We start from the raw sequence: 21,380 nt of genomic DNA on the forward strand, positions 1-21,380 counted from the left end.
ACATGAGTATTTTAAAAACCTTCTCAGGAGATTCAGATGTCAAGGAAAGCTGAGAACTGCTGGGGTGGAGCGCAGTGCTTCTCAAACTCAGGAATCAAAATCGTTAGGGAGGCTTATCACATTGAGATGGCTTAGCTCCATCCCTGGAGTTTCCGATTCAGTAAGTCTGGGGTGGGGCCCAAGGACTTGTAGTTTTAACAAGTTTCCAGCTGGTGCTAATGCTGGTCTGGGAACCTCACTTGAAAACCAGTGGGTTAGAGAACAGAAACAGGAGCTAGTATTGAAAGAGGATGTGAGCGATATGGAGGAAAATAGAAGAAAGTTGGAACTTCTGTCCTGTAAGGGAGAAAATACAGAGCACAGCTACAATCACAGAAATGACGAGGGCAGAGGCAAAACTAGATCATTCTGGACAACGAAGGAGAAGATATACAAAGTCCAGACACAGATGGCAGGACAGAGCAGATACCAGAGGAACTGTTCTGGATGAGCTGGGTAAGACACGAATGTGGAAAGGTAGACACACACACAGAAAAGACAAGCACAGAAATGGCTGGGGAAAGAGGGACAACTGGAAGGACTATTCTGGAGTTTGAGAGAATGGCCAAATGTAGAGTCATCAGCACTTATAGATGGAGTTTCAGCGATCTTGTAGAGCGCCTTTAGGTAGGTAAGTGAAACTAGAAGTGAAGGCAGGCTGCGAATGAGAGAAAAGTTGAGGAGGTAGAGGGAAATCAGATGCATATCCTTGAAACCGCTGTGGGTCTGCTAACTCATTCAGGGAGCAGGCAGGTAATGGAAGTCAGTGAAGGGGGTCAGTTGTGAGCACCTGGAACAAGCATGCTTAGTCTAAATAGATAGCAGAGACAGCTCCGGGTGATTGTGGTCATTCAGGATCACAAGTCTTCTTACTGCTCTGCTAAAGGTGCCAATGTATGCAGCTCTTGAAAATGGGCTTCAATTTGTCTTTAAGACATCATGCATGCCAAATCTGTGTATACCAGATCAACTGGGTTTGTGGGCTAGTTTGCTACCTTTGGAGTACTTAGTATCTATGATCCTTTATATCTCTCAATTTTCATAATGTGAGTAAAGGATTAGAGATGTCACCCAGGAGTGTTGTCCAGTACTTCAAAAAAAGAGAAAGACAGTTGCCTTACACATGTGAGTTGCCTTATGTAAGCATAATGGGAGTCAAGAATAGTCACTAACAGGCTGCCTTGATCAAAGCATAGAACTAAGCACAAAGAAGATGTACTTTATATCACACTAATGGGTCTGTTCTCCGTTTGGAGCATGAACTATAAAAAATAGCAAGCTTGACCACTTGTATGTCTTTTCTTTGAAGAAGTGTCTGTTCATGTCTTTTGTCCACTTTTTCATGGGGCTATTTGTTTATTCTTGTCAAGTTCCTTATAGATTCTGGATGTTAGACCTTTGTCAGATGCATTGTTTGCAAATATTTTCTCCCATCCTGTAGACTGTTTATTCTGTTGATAGCTCCTTTTGCTGTGCAGAAGCTCTTTAGTTTAATTAGGTCCCACTTGTCAATTTTTGTTTTTGTTGCAATTGCTTTTGAGGACTTAGTTATAAATTCTTTCCCAAGGCTGATAATCCAGAATGATGTTTCCTATGTTAGTAATAATGAGAAAAATGCAAACTGAAACCACAATGAGATACCATCTCACACCAGTCAGAATGGCTACTATTAAAAAGTCAAATAACAACAGATGCTGGTGAGGCTGTGGAGAAAAAGGAATGCTTATACACTGTTGGTGGGAGTGTAAATTAGTTCAGCTACTGTGGAAAGTAGTTTGGAGATTTCTCAGGGAACTTTAAAAAGAACTACCATTCAACCCAGCAATCTCATTACTGGGTACATATTTAAAAGAAAATGAAACATTTTACCAAAAGACACATGCACTCATATGTTCATTGCAGCACTATTCACAATAGCAGAGACATGGAATCAACCTCGGTGCTCATCAGTAGTAGACTGGATTAAAAAAAGTCATATACACTGTGGAATATATGCAGCCATAAAAAAGAACAAAATCATGTTTTTTTGCAGCAAACCAGATGCATCTGGAGGCCATTATCTTAAACAAATTGACCCAGGAATAGAAAACTAAATATCACATGTTTTCACTTATAAGTGTGAGCTAAATATTGGGTACTCATGGACATAATGATGGCAACAATGACACTGGGGACTACTGGAGTGGGAAGGGAGGGAGGGAGCAAGGGTGTAAAAACTATTGGGTACTATGCTCACTACCTGGCTGACAGGTTCAGTTATATCCCAAACCTCAACATCATACAATATACCTTTGTAACAAACTTTCACATGTGCCCCCCTTATTCTAAAGTAAAAGTTAAAATTATATTAAACAAATAATAAGGATACACTAGTCGGCATTCAGAGAAAACTGGCCAGGAATGTCAGGCTCTTCTTTTTCCAAGTCTAAAGAGAAATTGTTGAATTACTTGGCTATCATTCAACAATGAGTCAGTGGAACTGTTTTCACATTTCGAAAGAATGTCTTTAGAAAGAGGAATTTAATTTATTCCAACCAGCACAAGTGGACTTTGTGATAGAATTTCCTCCCATTTAATGAGCGTCTTTCCATTGTCAGAACCATCTGTGTGGGAGTCAACTGCCCAGGGAGCAGGAGCTTCCCATCTCTGGAAGGGACCATACACAAAATGCACAACCACCAGAATTAGTGTTGAAGGAACTCAAACATGCAGTGGATTTTTGTAAGACGACCGTTTATGAGCCTGTAATCTGTGTTTTTATTATTCTATGTTTCCTCGCAAATGAACAAAGTTTTGAAGAACTTGCGTGAAGTCAACCAGAGTATGTGCCCCAACGATCCTGTAGCTCTGGTTTGTCACCATCACTTCCCTGGCTAACTCAGTAAGCCACAAGGCATGAGTGACTGCAATGTTGGGCCATGTTCAATCTGAACACATTCCCGGATTCTTTAACACGTTTGCAACATCAAAGGATAGGAAGCAGGAGAGGCAATTAGACGCAGTGCTTGGTAATCAAGTTGAAATCCTTTTACTACTTGTAAGGAGCATTTATTAAGCCCCTGCTAGGTACCATTTCTATGCTAAGCCTTTCCTTAATTTATCTCATTTTGTCTTTTTAACACCCCTATGTGGTTGCTACACTCTCAGTACCTATTTAACACTTGAGGGAAGTTAGGGCCCCAAATCAGAGCCAACGAATGAACCCAGGTCTCTCTAAGATCCATACAACCTTGTACAAGTCATTTAGTCCCTGGAAAAATTAGTTTTGACATTTTTTAAATGAAGATACTCTTTTTAGCTTGGAAGTTTGTAGTTTCAAGTGAGCACCTCCATGTGAACTTTCTGTAAATTTTAACATGCAGATATCACTGTAAAAATATGTGAATCCATGAAAGAGAACCTCAGTGTGTTTTTCTATTGCTACATAGGTAGAAGAGGTAGAAGAAGATGTCTTGTGATTATGGGCTTTTTGAGTAAGCAGTGATTTAAAACCTTTTATAATTCTATGCTATGCCCTGGAAGTAATGAAGAAAAGAATTAAAAAGACAAACTGCTATGTAGGCAGATCTCAGTATTTAAAAATCAAGCTTATAATGGGATAAGCAATTGTCTCTATGTGAGACCTGGCAATTTAAATGCTAAAAGTAGAAAAGCTGGAAAATAATATTTACATTTTAATGCAATATTCAACTAAGTGGCTCCTCATCTTTAAAATATTTGAGAAGCCTGATTTTCTAAAATATAAAAATACAAATTATATTGTATTTCTTTGAACAGGAGTGGCTGCGTACTAGTAGTGAGAGTGCACTAGGTACAATTTATCTTAATTAAAATCAGCCACATCTTCCTTGATCTTTATTGAGTGTGTGTGTTTCATTTAAATAAAGTCATAATCTCTTCTCCAGATACACACACCCTTTCACCAAACTCCTTAGAAAATGAGCTCCCATTTTATTGTGTTTATGTATAAACAGAACAGTTATTCGGAAAAAGTATTTGAGAGTCCACCTATCTAGCTGACAATGATAAGTTCAATTTGTGGGTTTTTCTTAATCTTCTTGTTCTCATGCTTTGAAAAATATCTTCACGATTAGAAACCATTTCTGTATACATTATTAACATATTTGACACTACACGAGGTAGCCTATGTTTGTATCACATTTCCTTCTGAGAAGAGCAGCTGGTTCCTTTTGCTGCTTAGTAAAGACGAAGGTTATTTTTCTCCATCTTAAATGTTTGCCTTCTATCAGGCCTACCCTTGGGTTAGTTCTGGCCCTATTCCCTCCTTAAAGCCTGAATCAAATACTGGAGTTTGGTTTCTTTCCTATCTCTACAGCAATTACCGTTGACACTACCTACTAAAACACCTACAAGACAGCAGGACTCAATTGTTTTTCCCCTCAGCAGAATACAGTAGTGAAAGAGAATCCTTAAATGGATGCCTAATATGTAAAATAGGGAAGAGCCTAGCAGGGCCTTTCTGTTAGAATCCGTTAGACCTGAGTTAGGAACCTCTAGTGAATTCTTATAATTTTATGTTGTCTTGACATCTATTTTCTTTCTTTCTCTCTTTCTTTCTTTCTTTCTTTTTCTTTCTTTCTTTTCTTTCTTTCTTTCTTTCTTTCTTTCTTTCTTTCTTTCTTTCTTTCTTTCTTTCTTTCTCTTTCTCTTTCTTTCTTTCTTTCTCTCTTTCTCTTTCTTTCTCTTTCTTTTTCTTTTTTTTTTGATGGAGTCTTGCTCTGTTACCCAGACTGGAGTGCAGTGGCATGATCTCCGCTCACTGCAACATCTGCCTCCCAGGTTCAAGCGATTCTCCTACCTAAGCCTCCTGAGTAGCTGGGATTATAGACACCCAGCTAATTTTTCTATTTTTTGTAGAGACAGGGTTTCACCATCTTGGCCAGGCTGGTCTTGAACTCCTGACCTTATGATCCACACACCTCAGCCTCCCAAAGTGCTGGGACATCTATTTTCAATACAAGTTTAGCTTTTTCATGCCATAAGGGCTCAGTCACCCTTCACAGTTTCCAGTTCTACACTACACCCAGATGGCTCAAGCCTATAGCCAGAGATAAAAACTTAGAGGCATCTCTTTCATCTCGTTTCCCAGAAACTTCCTTTAAAGGGACCATTCAGGTGTTTATTTTTAAATTGGTGCCAAAAAAAAAAACCGCAATTACTTTTGCACCAACCTAATCTTTGCCCATGAACTTAAAGTGACATGCACCCTATTCCCTTATATATACTGCTAGTTGCCACAATCTGTGCACTCACTCACTCTCTCTCTCTCTCTCTGACTCTTCATTCCTGCATCACGTGACTGGGACAGTCCTTATTGCCAGAGCAATGGTCAGGCAGTTGCACATGGGTCATACAAGAGCTACAAGGGCATCTTCCAGTATAAACAAGTTTCCCGTGTGAGGGACCTCCTTTCACGGGTTGAAAAATGAGGCATTAGGCTGTCCACCAGGTCCAAAAGTTTCCGTGAAAGGCATACTTCCACACTCATGTCCAGGTCCCTTCGTTTTCTGATAGGGGAGGGTTGTTGGTCACCTCCATTTAGCTGGGGGCTCTCAAAACAGAACCCCTTCTGTATCTGACCAGCTGAGGCCCTCATCAGAACTCCTGATTCCATAGAGAAGGATTTGAAAACCACTAGAAAAAAAGTGACAAATTCCAGTTTCTACAGGGGCAAGGCAGATAATATAAAGGAAGGAAAGGTACTGGTGGGATCTGGGCTACACGAGGGGAGCATGCTCAGTCTAAAGGGACTGCTACATCTCACACTAATGTCAAGTAGAAACTAAAGGCCCAGTCTTTCCAGATCATTATCATTCTTCAAGAGAAGACAGATTTCCAGATTGCCTTTAATATGATATTCTCAACTTGTGAATATTGGCAATAAATTTATTTTTATTTTTTATAAAATGATGGATAGGCAAAATAAAGCACATCTGCTAGCCAAATCTAGCCTGCAAACTCCCAGATAGTGACCTCTGCATCTTTAAATGTAGACCTGAGTAAAGAAAAGGTCATGCTTGTTATATTTGTTACTTTGTCTTCAGTGCCAAATATAATAACCCCTGGTGCAGAGCAGGTGTTCAAATTTGTTGAATGAAAGAATAAGTGATGAATGGCTAGATTGTCTAGACCACTGTCATAATGTTTCCAGTAATTTCATTGTTTTCTGCCTTAAGTGAAGGCAATGTGGTATGATAGGAAGAGCACCTGGTAAGAAGAGAAGGTGTGGTTCACAGTATAAATCTGTCTACTCTTATTTTACTTGCGTCTTAGTTTGCTTATCTACAAAATGAAGCTGAGATTAGATGATGTATTATTTTTTTCAACCAACACTTCAAGGAGCTTTCAAAACTTTGGTAAGAGATGACTCAAGTGGCTTCTGAAGGGATGAGATGAATGCCTGATAAGGAGAGAGTCTTTGGGATTTAGGGATTCAGAAGGTTACATATGCTTTTTGGTAAATGATAGCAGTATAAACATAATTATTTTTCTACTTCTTTCCAGAACCTTGCAGAAATGACAAGAAAGGTTTGATTGTTTGATTTTGTAATATAAGGCATAAGAGAACAGACCAAGAGACAGGCCAAGAGAGCGAAGAACAATACAAGAGCAAAAAGAAATGAGAAACTGGGGACTTAGCCAACTCAAGAATGTTTAATTCTAAGTCAGTCTGCTACTTTTTACACCAAGTCAAGTCTTGTAGAACTCTTTGATTCTTTGGACTATGTCCATGTATAACCTTTAAAATGTATTTTAAAAGGATACATTTTAGCAGAAAGTTCTAATGTTAAAAATATTGTAAACCCCTTGAATAGAAAGTCCTCCAGGATTTACCATTCTATGATTATATCCAGCACAGTAGGCTGCAGTGTATGGAGATGTGGGTTTTGTACGTTCCTCTAAGTCCTGATACAACACATGTTAGATGGGCATACAGCTTCAGATTCATAAATGCTTCTTGTCAGGACAACATTGTTCTGGCATCTTTACACACAAAAATCAGAAGGAGAGGCTGGGCACGGTGGCTCACGCCTGTAATCCCAGCATTTTGGGAGGCTGAGGGGGGTAGATCACGAGGTCTAGAGATCGAGACCATCCTGGCCAACATGGTGAAACCCTGTCTCTACTAAAAATACAAGTATTTTTAGGCTGGGTGTGATGGCGCACTCCTGCATTCCCAGCTACTTGGGAGGCTGAGTCAGGAGAATCACTTGAACCCAGGAGGTGGAGGCTGCAGTGAGCCAGGATCGCACCACTGCACTCCGGTCCAACAGAGCAAGACTCTGTCTCAAAAAAAAAAAAAAAGAAAAATCAGAAGGAGAGTCTGAGGAAAGACACATAGCACCTTCCCTGGTAATGAGTTCTGTGAAATTCTGTGCTTTTAAAGCTCACTGTCACATCTTTCATTTATGAAATCTCTGTAAGAATCCAGGATCCAAGTCATTTGTTTTAGAAATTCATTAATTGGCCTTTCAGAGCCAAGACAACAAGTATGGCCAAAGAATCATTTCTGATGAGATCAGTAATAGCAAATCTGAAGCAATCTCATTTTAGAAAATATCTAAATGGGTCTCACTCATCAATGTGTTTCAGATTCTTTCACGGCTTCAAATATAATGGACAGAGCTGGGTTTCCTTGAGATAGCATTTCAGTGAAACACTTTTTAATTCATTTTACACAGCTCTTATTAGATTTGTAAGAGGATACACACTGAATAAGCACTCCATGGTCACTTGAGAGGAGAGTAGTTACGTGACTCATTTAACAGGCAATTACCTGTTTAAAAAGAGACAAATATCCTGTGTCTGACAGAGGCTATGACTGCATGACATGAACCATATGTTTGAGACTATTGAAAAATCCTACAATGAAGGGGATTCTGGGCTCCTATACAGAATTCACTGGCCTTCAACTAGTAAAAAATAGATGCTTGATGGAACTGTTATGAATCTCGCCATCTTAATCATGGTAATGGTTACACAGAGCTACACGTGTGATAAAAATGCATAAAAATACACACACACATACGAGAATGCACATAAAACTAGTAAAATCTGAATAAGGTTGGTGAATTGTGTCAATGTCAGTGTTCTGGTTGTGATATTATACTGCAATGTTAAAAGAGTTTACCGTTAGGGTAAAGTGGGTGAGGAGTATACAGTATCTCTCTATATTATATCTTACACTGCATGTGAATCTACAATTATCTCAAGATAAAAATTCACAAAACCTAGCAGTTTTTGACTGCATCTATTGATGCGGTATCACCCACTCTACCAGATGGCTTACTGTCATCATCCCACTTATATGTACTGTGAGATAAGGGTGTGGCTCTTACTTCTGGGCAGGTGGGCTTCACATGGAAGAGCAGCTTCTAAAAGACTCGTGTGTTTCAGAATATTATTGCTGATGCTGGAATTTAGGTTAAGATGTAATTCTTTTTTCTCCCTATTCTCATGCATGCTTTGGAATTTGGCATCAAGAGAGTTGGCATGGCACCCTGCCTTTGTTTCCTATACTATATATGCTGACGGTTTTGTTTAGCTCTGGATCAGTTTGATAGAGATATTAGAGATGGTCACCTGACAGACAGGTTATTGGATTCTTCTGAGAGCATATTTGTGAATTGCATTAATGGTTTCTTTCTGTGCCCTTTGCCAGGTAACTTTGTAGACATCCATCTACAAATAGGGCTTTGTTTCTACCCCTTGACTCTGGGCTTGGCCTCGCGCTTGTTTGGGGCAATGTTAGCAGACATGAGCAAGCAGAGACTTGAAAATCATTTGTGCGGTTGAGCTTTCCCTTTTGGACTTAGAACATCGCCAGGACAAGAATGTGCCTGGAGTAGCCTATCCTTTAGCAGGAGGATGATGAAAGAAAGGTGGAGCAGAGCTGCCCAATTAAACTGCACCAGCAAAAGTTCAGCCTGAAGCAGAGTCCCTGGTTGACCCGCAGACTTATAATAAGCCCAGTCCAGAGTAGCTGCCCCACGGACACGTGTATTCTAATTGTTGATTGTTGTTTGAAGCCATAGGGTTTTGAGGTGATTTTATATGCAGGAGTAGTTGGTAATCATTATAATTGTGAAGGATGGCCTTTTGGATTTCAGATAGGCGATGGGGATCTGAAAGATCGAAATAGAAGGGCAGTGTGTGTGGTAGGGGGCATCTGTTAATTCTCCACACGTGTGGGAACTAGAATACCAAATGGCAACTGAGTTACAGAAAATGGACAGCTACCCATTATTACAGTGTAGGAGATAAGGTCTCCCTAGGTCATGAAGTTAAACTGATCCTCAGATACCTGAGCTTTTTAATTAAGTTCATTTGAACAAAGACCAAGTGGGGTTGAACCAGCAACAACGAATTAAGTGGCCTAAACTATTAGGTCTGTGGAGAAAGAAATCAAGCAGTACGTTGAGGTTAGATCTAGATCAGGAGGTAGAATTTTTTCTGTGAATGTCCAGATAGCAAATATTTTACACTTTGTGGGCTCTACACTCTCTATCACAACTTTTCAACATTCAACATCGCTAACATGCAAATAAATGTGATTGACTACATTCAATAAAATTTTATTTACAAAAACATAGAGTGTCTGGAATTGGCCCACAGGTTATAGTTTGCTCACTTCTCATCTAGATTCTTGTAATAATATTGTATTATTGAATAAAACATTTAAGACTAATTATTTGTGAGAAATTTAAGGTAAAAATGGTAAATATGTGGCATGTGTACTCAAAGTTCTCCCTTTGAGCCAACAATAGACATCACAATCTTTCCTGGAATTCTTTCTCCCAGATTGGAAATGTCCTCTGAATTCTTCATATCTCAGCAATCCAGACAGTCATTACCAATTTGTCATAGCTTGTAAGCTACATAAAGGAAAATAATAATAACCACAACTCAAAGGCTTCTCTTTTATCAGCCATAGAAAAATGTTACAACTTTACAAAGTGACTGTGAATTTAAGTTAAACCCTCTGACAACAAATTGGAGGTAAGTGTAATAGAATAATAATAAAAACATTGAAATTATAAGAATTTCTTAATGTTATTTTATGTCAAAGCATTTGCTTTTGATGTATACATATTTGCTTTTGATATATACATATTTGCTTTTGACGCTGTGAAACTTGGATTGAAGATACAGTAGGGAACATGAAGACCCATACTAGGGATCATCTGGTTAAGGTGGAGAGTAGAGTTGTAAAAAAGTAGGGACATTGGAGGTGGAGTGAGGAAAGAGTTGTTTGTAAAATTAGATAGGTTCCTTGGTGTGATGCTCCATGAATGTAGCTACACCATGTGTCTGTGGACAGTGAGATATGATGATGAGACAGATTGGATAAGAATCTTGGTAACTAATTCCCTAAGCTCAGTGGAGGTGAATGTAGTCTTTGCCACAGAGCTGTGATGGCTGCAGATGGAAGAAGGTTTGAAGAAAAACAGTGAACACTGCAAGCTATTTTGAGGAAATCTGTCAAAATTGAAAAGTATTTTCTCCTCAATGGTCCAACATAAGTCCAATATGGATTATTGATCATGGTTTTGGTAATTTCACTTGAACTGAGCCTAAATAATCAGGCACGTGCTGTGCTGAGTACTGCCGAGGTTGTTTAATTGCAAAATCAATTCCAAGGCACTGTAGCTCCTAGCCAAAGCCTCTTTGCTAATCAGGCCTGAATGCGTTGGATGGGGGTAGCCAATAAGATGCAACACTGGCCTTCTGTTCTAACAATGGGATTTCCTTTTTACAGATCTTTATGGGCCCTCATCCCTTGGTAATGGCTTGTGAACAGCTTGAACTCCTCAGGCAATTCTTGAATAATCTTTTCCCCCACACAGCCATAAAGAAGGCCAGCCTGGAAACTTGTATCACATGATTTGATCAGTCTGCTGAGAGGGCTGGAGAGTTCTCTTGATATGACACTTGTGAAGTGGTAATAAAGCTGGGTCTGATCTACAGTGGCAAGTGGTTCAGGCATCAGCAATGCAGTCATTTAATGAGATAAACTTGAAAACACCAAGCAAAAGTTTGGAGGACTGAATGTTTAGTGAGAAAGTTCAATGAGTAGAGTTATTCTTTGGAGAGGGTCCCCCCAAAGCCTTGGAAGAAGTAAAAATTGTAGGGCTATGACTTTGGAGTGAGTCCATAAAACTTTCTAATTCTTGCCAAAACAGAAAGGATTTTAAAACGTCAAGTTGGATGTGGTTCCACTTGAAGCAGGACTTACAGTTGCCCTGGAGTCACAGGGGGTTGGGCTGAGGACAGCTTTGACTTAATTTGCATTTTCCGAACCTTAGTCCGTTTTCACACTGCTGTAAAGATACCACCTGAGATTGGGTAATTTACAAACAAAAGTCATTTAATTTACTCACAGTTCTGCATGGCTAGAGAGGCCTCAGGAAACCTACAATCATGGCAGGAGGTGAAGGGGAAGAAAGGCATGTCTTACATGGTGGCGCAAGAGAGAGAGATGTGGGCAAAACTGCCATTTTTAAACCATCAGATCTCATGAGAACTCCCTCAGTATCACGAGAACAGCATGGGGGAAACCACCCTCATGATCCAATCGCCTCCCTCCCACCAGGTTCCTCCCTCGACACATGGGGTTTACAATTTGAGATGAGGTTTGAGTGAGAACACAGACCCAAACCATGTCACCAACCTATGTCCTACTGAAAGACAGGTATTCTGAGATCAAGTGACACTAATCATCCTGAGCTGAGATTTCCCGGCATTCCTCTCTACCTCCACTCTTTCTTTGACACCTCTCTGACCACTCCTCAACCGCCAACCCCCATGCACATCTTCAATCATGAGAAAAAAAAAAGAAGACAGGACCTCTCCTCTTTATCTTGTTTTTGTGTTCCAAACTCAGAGTCTCTTGTCCAAAATGGTTGGTCAGACAACTTATGAGTGAAGCTGAATCTAACAGTGTCAAGTGTCTATAAATTGTTACACTCTCAGCAGATCACAAGGTCAAGAGATCGAGACCAACCTCACCAACATGGTGAAACTCCGTCTCTACTAAAAATACAAAAATTAGCTGGGCGTGTTGATGCGCACCTGTAGTCCCAGCTACTCAGGAGGCTGAAGCAGGAGAATCTCTTGAACCCGGGAGGCAGATGTTGCAGTAAGCTGAGATCACACCACTGTGCTCCAGGCTGGGCGACAGAGTGAGACTCCGTCTCAAAAAAAAAAAAAAAAAAATGTTATGCCCTCTTGTCCACTAAATCTCAGGTAGAAAATATCTGTCAAAAGTATAGATACCCTCAGTATGTCAAAACATGAAGTTTCTAGACACAAACTCCATTGACCCAATTCCTAAAATTCTACCAAAATTCTTCTCTGTACTCTGAATCCCCTGAGGGGGAATAAAGATGAGAGGGGTGTTCAAGACTATGGGGCCAAGAAGTAGGGAAGGGATAAAAAATGCTGTAAGACCTTGAACGTGTGAGGCTTCTGAAGGAGTCTTTGCAAGACAAGAGCTGGTTTTTATTTGCCATAAAGGATTTCAGTAATGCTGCTCCTCATGTGACTCATGCACTTGTAGACTGGCCAGCTAACAAAACATCTGTTTACAGAAAAGTGACGAAATATGGAAAGTATCACTGCTAATTGTATTTCTATTGTACCCCTTTCATTTTCTTTCCAGACTAGAAGCTCGGGAGCTTTCTTCATTCTTTTATTAAGAACAAAATGACCAGCAGGAGAACAATGTGAAATTCACTGAGACCTGAATGAAATGCAAGAAAATATTATTATGAAATGGTCTACCTAATTAATAATGTTGGAAAATTGAACTTCAGTGTCTGGTTGACAGCTGACTTAATATAACCTAAATAGGAAGACAATAAAACTCATCTAGGGAAACTCATTTTAAAGTTTATTAATGCTGTTTTCCTCAGTCTGTACGCCTGCTGGCAAATCATTTTATTTTCAGTGATAGAGTCCTACAGAACCCCGTTATAGGCTGTATAAGCTACATTATGGTCCTTCTGTGTTAGAGTGGGAGTGACAGACAGTCCATCCCCATCTGGAAATATCATTTAATGCATGCTATGACTGATTAGATGGAACAACCTCTTTCTACATAATGAAGTTTACTACAGAGAAATTTACAGGAAAAATATTCAGTAAACACTAAAATACCAAGTATTTGCATCTCTATCAATGATCATCTGGTCTCTCTCCCTAAAATCCTATAACTGTACATTTTAACATAGCTGTAGACACAGTGTGTGCACGCGGTTTTGTGTTTTTACTTTCCTCACCTAACATATCACATGTATATTTCCATAATGGAATACACAATACAGTTTTAAAGCCCACAGACGGTTTAACATATTGATGTATTTAGTGAATATTTTAACACCACTTTTCTGTGCTGAAGCTAATATCCTAACATCTGCCAATTGGAAGTAATTTTTAACTGAATTAAACATGTATGTACTTGTTTCCCAGGACACACAAGCCTGAAAGATGAAAGATACGGTGTTTATACTTCTCCCTAGGAAGAGCCATAGGCCTTGGGCCCCATCAAGGTAATTCTGGACCCTAGCCCCAGGTCCCTTTCTTGTGATGATAGAATTCTTTTGAGGCTTTGCACATGTTCTTGGAGAGCCATTATAATTTTCCTCTTTGCCCCCATATGGCTCTCCAGCTGCTACATATTCAGCATGCTTAGTGTTTTTCTATCACCCCTTGACTGCCTTTCTGAATGTTGGTATTTCCTTCCTTGGTGTGGTTCTAGTTGCATAAACCTCAGGAAGTTGCTGTCCTGATTGGGGGAAGGAATCTGTTTCCATCATGGATAAAATCATGCTGTTGCTTCTCAGCTTTTATCCATGCACTCATTCATTCATCAGATAACAATGAGCACTTTCTAAGGCTTTGGTCCAATGCATGACACTGGGGATATAGTGGTAGACATGCAGATACAGTCTCTCCCTATGAAGATTACAGTCTTGCAGTTGTCTTCCATTACTCCATGTTAGTGTTGTTGTTATTTTTACTTACTTTTTAAATGTAGTATTACCTCACTACCACCAACCTCCGTGAACATAGTGAATTTAGACTATACTGTCACCACTGATATCCAATCAATATCCCCAGGGCATTATAATATATTGTCTCCCCTAACAAGCAAAATTTTTCCTCCTCTAACTTATTCATTGAAAGGTTAAGTTTGTCCCCTGCACTTCCTCTCAGCTTCATTTTTATAAGTATGAATGCATCTCATCCATCTGCTGCTTCACTCCCAGACTCTAACAATGAGTGCATTTGGAGATACACAGAATAAGACCATTTGGAACTTCATTACATATATATGTGTGTATGTATATATATATATATATATATATTTTTTTTTTTTTTTTTGAGACAGAGTCTCGCTCTGTTGCCCAGGCTGGAGTGCAGTGGCGTCATCTCGGCTCACTGCAACCTCTGCCTCCCAGGTTCAAGTGATTCTCCTGCCTCAGCCTCCCTAGTAGCTGGGGCTACAGGTGTACGCCACCACGCCCAGCTAATTTTTTGTATTTTTAGTAAAGATGGGGTTTCACTGTGTTAGCCAGGATGGTCTCGATCTCCTGACCTTGTGATCCACCTGCCTCAGCCTCCCAAAGTGCTGGGATTACAATCGTGAGTCACTGTGCCCGGCCACCTATATATAACCTATATATAAATTTTTATACCTAACAATGTATGTAAGGTGCCTCACTTTGAATTAAGTAATGTAGACTCATGTGTTTCATATATTGATATAACACAACATGCTAAAATGGCTAAAAATGAGAGCTATAGAAATAAATTTGCTGTTCATATTCAGGATTTCTGAGGCTGGTGACAGTATCCTAGCAACCACTACCTGTTACTTGAAGCCACCTAAGTTAAAAGTTGATTGCAGAATGAGGAGATGAAGGGGGTTAGAAAGGAAGGTGAAGTGGAAAATCAACCATTGAAAACCCCCAGGGATGAAAGCCTTCTATTTCATTATCTTAAAATGTCTGAAGTGTAATATGGGAGAGGACTTGGTGAAGTTCCTTCAACATTTTATATAATATCGTGGGGGTAAAGAGGAAAGCTTGACTTCTTCCTTTCCTTCAAAGAGCTCTTAATTCCCTTGTGTTTTTACTTACTGTCCCCAGTGTGCTAGCTACTGCAGGGACACGAAGACAAATAGGACATCTGGGATGAGCCAGATGGAGCTTAATTTAGGCTTTGACATGGGCAGATGACCTTTCTTAATTTTAGATTCTTCAAGTCACAAGAGATAAAATTATGACCTTTCAGATTGTTGAGAACATATTTAAAAGTCTCCTGCACCTTGTATTGGCATATGGTTAACGAGTCGCTTCCTTCCTTCCCATTTCTTTTCTTCATTTTCCCTATTTCCTCCCTTCTTTCCCTACAAGCCTTTATTTCTCCCTTTCATTATTAAAAAGATGATAAGCTCCTTTCTAAGGTCAAACTAATTTTAATGATAAACATTTATATCTCAACATCAAATTTTATATATATATATACACACATATACATGTATACTTGTTAGATTAGAATAGGAATGCCACAGAACTTCATAAAGGGTTATAAAAAATACATGTACTAAAATATGTAACAACATGTAACTGTAACAAAAGACATAAAGGCTCTGATATGGTTTGGCTGTGTCCCCACCCAAATCTCATCTTGAATTGTAGTTCCCATAATTCCCACACTTTGTGGAAGGGACCTGGTGGGAGATAAATGGAATCATGGGGGCAGTTTCCCTCATACTGTTCTCATGGTAGTGAATAAGTCTCACAAGATCTGATGGTTTTATAAAGGGTTTCCCCTTTCACTTGGCTCTCACACTCTCTTGCCTGATGCCATATAAGACATGCCTTTTGCCTTCCACCATTATTGTGAGGCCGCCCCAGCCATGTGGAACTGTGAGTTCCTTAAACCTCTTTTTTGTTTATAAATTACCCAGTCTTGGGTTTATCAGCAGCATGAAAATGGACTAATACATGCTCCATTTGGCTACAGTTGTTACGCAAATATATGTGCATCTCATGTCAGATGTGATGTCAGTAAGGGAAGGTGGTGAGAAAAAGTATACATGTATTTTGGAGGGGACACATTGAAGCCACAGCAGAAGACATGGAGGTAGAGTTGGGGAGTGGGTTGCTATGATTTGGCTGTGTCCCCACCCAAAATATCATCTTGAATTATGATCCCCACTTGTCAAGTGTGGAACCAGGTGGAGGTAGTTGGATCATGGGGGCAGTTCCCCCATGCTGTTCTGGTGATAGTGCATGAGTCTCACGAGAGCTGATGGTTTTATAAGCATCTGGCATTTCCCCTGCATGTACTCACTCTGTCCTGCCGCCCTGTGAAGAAGGTGCCTGCTTCTCCTTTGCCTTCCGCCATGATTGTACTTTTCCTAAGGCCTCCCCAGCAACGCGGAACTGTGAGTTAATTAAACCTCTTCCCTGTATAAATTACCCAGTCTCGGGCAGTTCTTCATAGAAAGATGTATTCATAATTTCATAAAACATTACAACCCATCAGAATCTGATTGAGAAAATCAAAGTGATATTCATGATGAAAACAACCAATATTTATGATAGTAACAATAAAAGCACAAGAACATTTATTAGGGATTTATGCATAGATCATCTCTTCTGATCCTCACTATAATCCTGTGACACAGTTTTTTATTGTCACTTTCAAAAAGACTAAAGTTTAAGGTATGAGATCCCTATGAAATATGGTAGAGGTAGGTAGAATTTGAAACCAACTCTGATGATTCTAAGTCCTAGGTTCTTTCTCCTATAGTATTTTGTTCATATTTTCAAATAATTATATATATAAGAAGCCCTCCCTTACAGAAGTATAAAAGTTTATATCAAAGATTAGGGGAGAAAACTGTAGTTTTTCTCACCACCTTCCCTTACCCATATCACATCTGACACAGAGACACACACACATTTGCATACACAGTTGTAACCAAATGGAGCCGTCATGTCTTTTGCTAGATACATGTTGTTACATATTTCAGTACATTTTTAAATAACACTTTATGAAGCTCTGTGACATTCCTATTCTAGTCTAGCAGGTTTTTCTCAAATAATGACTTCTCAAAGAATAGATTTTTAAATGAATTTAATCTTTCATTTTGAACAAATGATTTGATCTTGAACAATATTTATTTAGAACTTATTGAGTAGATATGCTTGGAATTTTATGTCATTAGCCAATATACATTAATCCCTTCGGCTCTTATTTCACAAACCTTTAAGAATGGCACCAATTCTTTTGTTGCATCTCAACTTGCCTTCTATCAGCAAGGAACTCTGCTACTGACTGTGGTAACATATCCATACTTGAGTGTGCGATGAGTGTTGTGATAATGGCAGAGAGAAAGGAAATGCATTTTCCAAAGCAAAAGGGCAAGAGAAAAAAGAATTTTGGTGGCCATTGGAGACTTAAATTAAATAGTTTGAATTCTGGCTCAAGAGTTTTGTGCTCTTTTAACTCATTCCCCATCTCTACCACCATACCTTCTGCTATGGTTTGAATATGTCCCTTCCAAAATACATGTGTTAAAACTTAGTGGTCAGTATAATGGTATTAAGAAGTGGGACCTTTAAGAGGTGATTAGGTCATGAGGGCTCCTCCTCTTATTAATGGAATTAAGGCCTTTATGAAAGAGGCTTCGGACAGAACTGGGCTGGCTTACCCTTCTGCCTTTCACTTTGTGAGGACACAGCATTCCTCCCCTCTGAAGGATGCAAGAACAAGGTGCCATCTTGAAAGCAGAGAGCAGTTCTCACCAGATAACCTACTAGTACCTTGATCTTGAACTTCCCAGTCTCTACAACTGTGAGAAAATAGATTTCTGTTCTTCCTAAATCACCCAGTCTTAGGTATTTTGTTATAGCAGCACAAACGGACTAAAACATCTGCCTCTGCATGTTCGATAGGTTTGAACAAGTTTGAATTAACAATGGCAAAATAATAGGACCTCAGCTATTGGCAGATGCATGAGTGACCATGGTACTGGTTGGAGGAGAGAGATGACCCTGTGAAAGAATGAGCAATACTCAGTTCAACAGGAAATTCAGCCAAGTCATGAGCAAGAGATGGGCTGCTGCAATCTTGTGGGAACCCCTGTATCGGCAGCTTTAGAAATACCTGTTCTTGGCTAGGACTCGGCTATGGATTGGAATAGATCTCAGAGTAGATCCAGGGTTCTAGAGATTACAGCACAGCAGTCTTCAAGGACAAGACTGACGTCATTCTGAGCCACACATATCACATTACTGAAAAGATTAAACCTTAATTAGTTAGATTGTAGTGAATAAAACTTACTCAAATTGTGTATCCCTCCAGCTACCCAATCACCTACAAACACACAGTGATAATAAGAATGAACACAAGGCTGTATTTTAGATTTACTCTGTAGGTCCAAAGGCATCTCTTTTGAACTGTGATACAAGTAAAAGTATAACACACACATTAAAAGAATATTCTTCAGAGATGGTGAAAATGAGTTCAATTTGTATGAAATGATAGCAAATGAAACCATCCAAATATCAGTACTCTCATTCTTCTCTGAGGCACAAAATGCCACAGCTTAATAGGAAAGTTACAAATTAGCTACAAGGGAGAAAAAATCTTCAGACATACAGAGAGCCTTTTCTTTATTGTTACCTTGATAAAACTATAATCTTTCAAGAAAAATTACCATCTTCACAAACTCTGATCATTCATATTACAACCAGTGATGAGAAAGTAATGGTTAAGGACAAAGTTAAAAGATTTGCCCCAAATTATTACCACCACCACTGCATTTTGATATACAAATATGAAATAACAATTACTTGGCAATCATTTATAAATTCTAAATTATACCAAATAGTACATGTTCTTAGATACAATGAAGAAACATGAAGGAATTCTATTAGCTAGTAAGTGCCTCTATCCATATGCCAGCCTAAATCTCTGCTTGCCCATTATGTTGTAATGAATTCAGAAAATCTCCATGGTAACTTCTAGACACATATCTATCCAAATAACTATTTTCCATTTGTCTCACATATTTTACTTTACACATGGACTTGCCTCGTCACCTGACTGCATTTATGTGAAAATTATATACACACATACAAACACATGTGTATATACATATACCCACCCAAATTTCTAAAAATAATTTCAAAGAACTCAGGAAAAACTGATACAGTTAGCACAGAGCAGTTAGAGACATTTTATTGAGATTGTTAGAAGAAGAAAGATAGTGGTACTAGGAAAATGAGATAAGATAATTTAAATGTTCTGCTAGTCCAGTAGTCTGGGTAGAAAGAAAAATGTATTTCTTCCTTATATAGTTGTCATTTGACAAAAAAGAAGTAGAAGACAAACTCATCTTCATCCTTAATTGAACTAGGAATTAATTGAGTTGTAGCTTACATAAAAGACATTCATATTGTGATTAAAAAAACACTCCTACCAAACTGAGGAAACATCTAAACACAAGCTGTACGGAAACACATGTCAATTTCATTTACAGTTGACAAAGCCCAAGGGACAGAGTTGACACTATACAAGTCTTGAATACCTTTATGGAGGTAACATGCCTGAATATGCTCTGAGAGGTCAACCAAAGGTTACCTAGGTACCTAGTGAACTAGGTGAGGTTGTTCTGTTTCCATACTCTTTCATCTAATTTTCCCCCACTGCCATCCAGTCACATTCTGCTCACTCCTACACATTGAAGCCTATTCCTAGGGAGGATCTGATAGTTCCTTAATTAAGTCTTTTTATTTTAGGACTCTTCAGTGTTTGAATTTTAAGATTTGCCTCCAATATGAAATGAGAGGACTTTGCCTTCACTACTCAGCTTGAAGAAAGAGGAAATTTATTTGGGGTGGAGAATGTGAAGCCTTCCCAGTGACTGCCTCTTCCACAAATTGTCTTTCTGTTCCAAGGCAATGACCTCAGTGTTGTCAACTAGGAGGCACCTGAGCTAGTGAGAAGCCAAGAAAGAGAGAGATTTGCCTCATCCCCACTGGTTAAATATTTTGTTCATAAAAAATTTTGAAAATATATTTATTAAGGATAACTATGTGCAATAGTTTCTAAAATGTCATTTGGGATGTTGCATGAGTGATCAATGTTAGGGTGGCATGAAAATCCTGAACTGTATCTAGCAGGCTTTAGCAGCTGAAGGCATTTTGTTTAATACTGTAAATACAGTACCAGAGTTTAACTGCATTGACAATTATTTTACTGCTGACCCATGGACCACAGAGTGGTTAAAAGCAAGGGTGTTTGAGGCAGGTGGCCTGAGGGTTCATGTCCCTGCTGCATCATTTACAATCTCCATGACCATGGGCAAGTTACTTAACTTCTGTAAGTCTTAGTTTTCTCCCCATAAGTTAAAATAAAGCTGTACCTTCCTTATGAGTTTGGTAAGACAAATACCTTAGACAGTGCATATAAAGTAATTAACACTATGCCTTGAATGCAGTAATTGCTCCAAAAATATTAATTATTGCCACTACCATTCTACTATCATTACAATTGTTATTTTTTCATATATTTGCTCAAAAATACAGTGGAAATGTAAGCATGTAAACGTTATTGTGTTCAGTATAATATACAAACATTAGCATAAGTATTTCCTTTCTCATGAGCTTTGTGCAGAGATCACCTGCTAATGAATGTGGAAAAATAGAAATAAATTTAGAACATTTCTGTAGAATCGAAGTTATTTTCAGGTTCTCTAACACTTGAAAACAATAAAAGCATTAAAAAAATTTTATCTCAGAGAACTCCCTTAAATCAAATGCTTTGAAATATTTTAAAGAAATGCTAATTTGGAGATCTTAAAAAAGAATGAGATCTAAAAGATATCAGATGGCAGACCAAAAGAAAACTGGGCATAATTTTCCAAAAAAAATATTTTATACTCTGTCCTTCATTTTCATTTATTTTGGGGTAAGTTTCCATGGAGTTCTATCTTTGTGGAGTAATTGAACTAGGCTGATGTCTAAAAAGCAAGAAAATATTCTAGAAAATTAAGCCTGAAAGCTAACATAACTTTCCCTCCTGAAGCATTTAAGAAGATGGGATTTCTCAAACCGGTAATCAAAGATTACCTGGATCAGAGTCACCTGGGGGCATTTGTTAACAAGGCAGATTCCTAAACCCCAGAGGCCACACTAAATCAGAGTATTGTCCCAGTAATACACATCTTAAAAAGAGTCTCTTTACATTGTTTGTCATTTTGATAAATGCTGGGTGAATAAATACCTTCTTTGGATATT

General features: G+C 38.8%; 1 long non-coding RNA gene across 1 annotated transcript in view; it reads left to right on the forward strand.

The window, feature by feature from the left end:
* LOC109025927 (uncharacterized) overlaps window positions 1-20,941 on the forward strand; it is a 234,895-nt gene extending 213,954 nt beyond the window's left edge. Inside the window, exons 9-11 of the long non-coding RNA XR_008677808.1 lie at window positions 9,862-10,059; window positions 12,722-13,610; window positions 19,881-20,941. This is a non-coding gene — a long non-coding RNA (uncharacterized lncRNA). The remainder of the gene's footprint in view (window positions 1-9,861; window positions 10,060-12,721; window positions 13,611-19,880) is intronic.
* The last annotated feature ends 439 nt before the right edge of the window (window positions 20,942-21,380 follow it).

Source organism: Gorilla gorilla, chromosome 11 (assembly GCF_029281585.2).
Source record: "Gorilla gorilla gorilla isolate KB3781 chromosome 11, NHGRI_mGorGor1-v2.1_pri, whole genome shotgun sequence".
NCBI classification, from domain to species: domain Eukaryota; kingdom Metazoa; phylum Chordata; class Mammalia; order Primates; family Hominidae; genus Gorilla; species Gorilla gorilla.